This window comes from Rhinopithecus bieti, unplaced genomic scaffold (assembly GCF_001698545.2).
Source record: "Rhinopithecus bieti isolate Rb0 unplaced genomic scaffold, ASM169854v2 scaffold_62, whole genome shotgun sequence".
In the NCBI taxonomy this organism is placed as follows: domain Eukaryota; kingdom Metazoa; phylum Chordata; class Mammalia; order Primates; family Cercopithecidae; genus Rhinopithecus; species Rhinopithecus bieti.
In genome coordinates, this window is record NW_016802942.1 from 396,759 (window position 1) to 402,527 (window position 5,769).

Below are 5,769 nucleotides of genomic sequence, written 5' to 3' on the forward strand. Positions count from 1 at the left end.
ATTGGAAGTATGATATGAAAGAAAGAGAGGAGTTAATGATGACTCCATGTTTCTTTAGCTCAAGGTACACAAGAATGGAGTTGCCATTCAAGGGCGCTGGAGAGACGATTGAAAGCTCGATTTTAAACATGTTAAGTTTGAGATGCTCACCAGACATGCAAGTAGAGTTGTCAAGTTGACTGTTAGGTTTCTGGATCTGGAATTCTGAGGGGGAGATGCAAGCCTGAAGACAGACAGCGGGGAGGTCATTAGCATGGAGATGATGTAGGAAGCCATGGAACTACAGAAGATCACCAAAGGAGTGAATGTAGATAGAGGGGGTCCATTCCAGGACATTCCAGGACATTCCAGGACATTCCAGTTAAAAGGTCAGGAAAGAGGAACCAGCAAAAGATACTAAAACAGAGTGACCAGTGACAGGGAAAACCAATGAGAGTGTAACCTACTGCAAGCCACATGGAAATGTTCTCAAGAAGGAAGCAAGCATGTCAAATGCTGTAGATAGGATTCAAGGCTGAGAATTGTCCCCTGAATTTAGCGACATAGAGGGTGGAGCTCATTGGTGACCGAGACAATCTGAGAGATCCATGTTAGGTTCCATGCTAGGAACTCAGGCGTTTCATCCAAAAGTATAAGCAGGAAGGCAGACTTCATAGGGCCAGCTGCTGTGGACAGTTAATATGCAGTTGATTGCTGAGGACTTGGTGAAAAATGTAGATTCGGATTCAGTAGGTCTGGGATGCGGCCCTTGTTTTGGTATTTTCTCCCAGGTGATGCTGATGCCATTGATCTCAGGGCCTCAATATGAAGGGCGAGAGTGCAGGGCTGATTTCATTTGTGGTTATTACAATTCTTTTCTGAGTATAGCTCTCACTGGGAATGAAAATGTCAACTGTTTGGGGTTGATTCTAGAGGATTTTTTATTTTCCAGGGTTTAATATCATTGATAGTTCAGCTCAGATCTGTGGCTTGAGAAATGGGGAAGAAACACAAGGACCGATGATTTGGGATCCCCGCTGAGCCCCGTGAGCTGTGTGAAAGCCAGTTTTATGCAGAACCGCAAATGCTGAGCCCAGGAAACTGCCCTGACAACTTCGAAGGCATTGGGAGACTCACTCTTTATCTGTCAGTGATGTGGCTGGGGCCTCTGGAAAGCCCCCTTTGAGAAAGACTACCATTACAAGCATGAGTAAATTGGGACTAAGGTTCAGAATGACTCACCGAGATAAATATCCAATAGAGACCCTCTCTCCAATATCTTCCTTCCATTCATCTGATTTTTTTGGGTAACAGCTTTATTGATATTATTTATACTATACAATTCACTCATTTAAAGTGTACAATTCAGTGATGTTTAGCATGTGCATCCATCACCACCATCAATTTTAGAACATTTTTAGCATCCCCAAAAAGAACTCCCCATACCCTTTTTTTTTGAGACAGAGTTTCCCTCTGTCACCCAGGCTGGAGTGCAGTTGCATGATCTCAGCTCACTGCAACATCTGCTTCCCGGGTTCAAGCAATTCTTGTGCCTCAGCCTCCCAGGTAGCTGGGACTACAGGTGCGCACCACCATGCTGGCTAATTTTTATATTTTTAGTAGAGACAGGGTTTCACCATGTTGATCAGGCTGGTCTCAAACTCCTGACCTCAGATGATCCATCCACCTCAGCCTCCCAAAGTACTGGGATTAAAGACCTGAGCCACCACATTCAGCCTCATTTTTAAATGTTCATAAAAATCCACTAAGTCGTCTGGAAACTTTCTGCTGAGCAATTTGTGAGATTTCACAAAGATGGGGGACAAAAGCCCATCTGCTGAAAGAAAATAAAACTGAAGGAATAGAAATCTTCAGTCTGAAAAGATAAGACAAAACGAGATGGCCTGGTGGACTCATAAATACCAACACACAGTCCATGTAAAATCTTCAAGTCCTTTTCTGCTAGACATGGGTGAACTTTGACTTTTAGCTCTTCCCAACTGACACGCACATGAAGTCACACGCCATGGGGAAGAGCTATGTGGGAAACTGTTGGACAAGTGCCTGACTGTGCTGTGGTTAGAGAAAAAAATAACAACAAAAACTGAAACTGGTTTTGCAGCTCTGTCTTGAATCATTCACAGAGAGGCGCATTAGGTGGAATCCAGCCAGATGACTCAGGGCCTCACAGGCACCTTGGAAATTTCTGAATTTTTTGTTTCAGTCTACAAAGGGGAATTTCGTGAGTTACGACATCACTCTGAAGCTGTAAAAGTAGTTGTTGGGGAGCTACCTGTATCTAGGTTGACCTGCATTTCAAAAGTGACTATGGTATACTCCAAAACAAAAGTAAAGAAGTTTTGAATGGGTGAAGTTTTAGCTTGCTTATTAATTGGATATGTAACTTCACCATGGTTGTTTTTAGATTTTTTAAAAAATCTTGCCACCATTTGAAAAAGATAATGACTAATGTGGAACTACCCCTATTTGTATCTCATTTACATTTTAAGAGAAAGCAGGAGTATGTCTGACAAATTAATTTTAATTCTATTTTGACTCTCTGTCCAGGAGTGTACTTACAATAACTTAACAACGGATTCTAAATAACTATTTTTTCATAATTGATTGTTATTTCCCTAGATCATACAGGCAGAACGTGAAAACAGAAAGAAAGGCCCTATATTTGGCGGGGCATGGTGGCTAACATCTGTAATGCCAGCACTTTGGGAGGCTGAAGCAGGTGGATCACATGAGGCCAGGAGTTCAAGACCAGCCTGGGCAACATGGTGAAACCCCATCTCTACTAAAAAAAAAAATACAAAAAATTAGCCAGGCACGGTGGTGCATGCCTGTAATCCCAGCTACTTGGAAGGCTGAAGCACGAGAATCACTTGAACCTGGAAGGCGGAGGTTGCAGTGAGCCAAGATCGCACCACTGAACTCCAGCCTGGGTGACAGAGTGAGACTCTGTCTCAAAAAAAAAAGAAAAGAAAGACCCTATATTTTATAGGAAATGATACTTGAAACTGCATTTATATATTTATAGTCTTCAAATTCATAAAATATATAAACATGTAAATATCCCTTAAAAGCAACATGTTCTTATACTTTCAAATTTCAGTATTTTAAAAATTACTTACTTTTCAGAAAACTAGATAAACCACATGGATGCCATGAGAAGGTGTCAGGAGAGCCAGCAATCCTAGCCAGGTGGTTCCTCCCAATCTCTCCATCATGGGGAGGAGTGCACAGTACTGGGGGAAGGTGGGATCCATACACCACATGCTCCCATCATTGAAAGAACAAACCACAATTATAAAATAGCAGGACCTTGCCTGGAATTAATAGGAAGCCCGCTGTTATTTCTAGAAGCAATCTGACATGCAAAACAAACAAAACCTACCTACTTTGTTATGAGTTAGTCCTGGCTTTGTCTCTGTGTACCCTTGGGCAAGTAACTTAATCTCTCTCAGCCTTAGTTTCCTCACCTCTAAAATGCTGTGTAGCAGGGTAGTTGTGAAGATTAAAGGAGATGCTGTACATAAAGTACCAATAATCTAGCAAATATGGTGCTGGAACAGATTTTCCCATTTCCTCTGCCCGGCCATCTTCCTCTCAAGATTTGCCCTAAGGGTCATGGGCTCTATGAAACTTTCCCTGACCCTCCCACACTGGGTTAGTTGATCCTCTGGGGTCCTCTGTACCCCTTTCCAGTGGGTGTCTCTCTCAAAGCTCTTAAAAGGTAAAATGATTGCTGGCTGCATAGCATGGCACTTCCCCAGCATTTTGTGGGGCTCGAGGCCTGGGACAGTGTCTTAATCATCTCTTTGCCCCCAGCACCTGGCAAAGTGAAAGCAATGTGCAATCATGAACACAGAGCATTTCTGACGATGCATGGTAACATTTGTGGAGACCTATTTTTTTTTTTTTTTAGATGTGGTCTGTCTCTGTCACCCATGTTGGAGTGCAGTGGTGCAATCATGGCTCACTGCACCTTAATCTCCTGGGCTCAGGTGATCCACCTCAGTCTCCTGGGTAGCTGACACTACAGGTGCACACCAGCACACCCGGCTAATTTCTGTATTTTTTGTAGAGACGGGGCTCAGAGTGATCTCCAACTCCTGGGCTCAAGTGGTCCTCCCACCTTGGCCTCTCAAAGTGTTGGGATTACAGATGTGAGACACTGCGTGTGGCCAGGAATCCCAGTTTTAAATAATAATGCAAATGGGACTATATGAGGTTGTCATCTGGTCTCCCTTCTGAATGTGAGGCTCTCCTGAAAGCCTAGGTACTTACAGCATCTGAGAGATACAAAAATAACTACTTTAGTAAAATATTTTGTATTTACAGGGAAGTTATAAATAACAAAGCAATCTGATCCAGAAGATGAACGCCCAGCCCTTGCCAAAGCAGTGGAGCACTGCCAGCTGCAGGCTTCCTGACTGGTATTTAGAATGGTAGTGGCGAATGAAAGGAGCCTCTCATCACAGGAAGTGCTCCGGGAAGAGACAGAGCTCCAATTGTATCCAACTTTTTATCTCAAAAAAGTAACACAGACAAAAGGAGAGCAATGTGGGAAAATCCATCAAGAGTCAAGAGAGCGCTCCTACATTCAGGTATAACAACTGGTGTTTATGCCCTATGCAGGGACTCCCAGTAACCATAGCAACCAGGGTATAGGATAGCAATCCAGTGCTGAATTTCTGCATTGTCTATTATTGTTTATTATGGGTCATGGGTAGGGAATTTGGGATTTAGTGTATTTTATGAAACACCCATTTGCAAAGTTGTCAAGGATTTTGCTGACTACAAGGATTCAGGGAGCCAGTCTCTGTGTACTCTTGCTTGAAGCCAGTTATGTGACATTTGGACCACTGCCAACGGTCACCTGTTGTCCCTGCATGCATCCCTGCTTCCTTCCCCGTCTAATTCAATGTAACAGCCAGAGTGATCCTTCCTAAAGGGTGTTAAATCTCATCACCACAAACTCCCCAGCTTCAGTGGTTTCCCATCATGCTTTAAGAAACTCCCTAAATCCTTACCATGGCTGACGGACAAAAGCCCTCATGATGGCCTCTTTGACTGCATCTCTCATCCTTGTTCCCCTTGCTCACTGTGAGTTAGCTGCCATGGACTCTTGCTGGAACTTGACTGCATCAGGCACTCTCCTGCCTCAGGGCCTCCCATTTGCTGTTTCTGTAAAAGTGATTTTAAATTAAAGAGTCTTGTCCAGGCACGGTAACTCATGCTTGTAATACCAGCACTTTGGGAGGCTGAGCACTTTGGGAGGATCGCTTGAGCCCAGGAGTTCGAAACCAGCCTGGCAACATGACGAACCCGTCTCCACAAAAAATACAAAAATTAGTTGGGCATAGTGGCACGTGCCTGCAGTCCCAGCTACTCAAGGGAGTGGGGATGCTCAGGTTGGAGGATCACTTGAGCCTGGGAGGTTGAGGCTGCAGTGAGCTGAGCTGGCACCACTGCACTCCAGCCTTAGTGACAGAGTGAGAACGTGTCTATTACAAAAAACAAACAAACAAACAAAGAAAAAAAAACTTTACCCTGCAGTCAATTTTAAAGAAAGTCCCTTCTTTTAGGGGAAAGGACATAGGATGTGAAAGAATTGCCTATAGGCAGCAAATGTAATGCTGTCTCATTAACCAAAAGAAAAACACACACATTACTATTTTCCTATCTTGAGTTGCAAAACTCACTAATTAAAGATGAAATGAAATGAGGAAGACCATGCAGATTTTTTTTTTTTTTTTTTTTTTTTTTTTTTTTTTTTTT

General features: G+C 43.2%; 1 long non-coding RNA gene across 1 annotated transcript; it reads right to left on the bottom strand.

Moving 5' to 3' along the window:
* Positions 1-1,263: 1,263 nt before the first annotated feature.
* LOC108514545 (uncharacterized) lies at positions 1,264-5,412 on the bottom strand. The gene is made up of 3 exons (XR_001881318.1): positions 5,022-5,412; positions 2,784-3,819; positions 1,264-1,672 (listed from the first exon to the last, which is right to left on the bottom strand). It is a non-coding gene; the product is annotated as an uncharacterized LOC108514545 (long non-coding RNA).
* Positions 5,413-5,769: the final 357 nt, after the last annotated feature.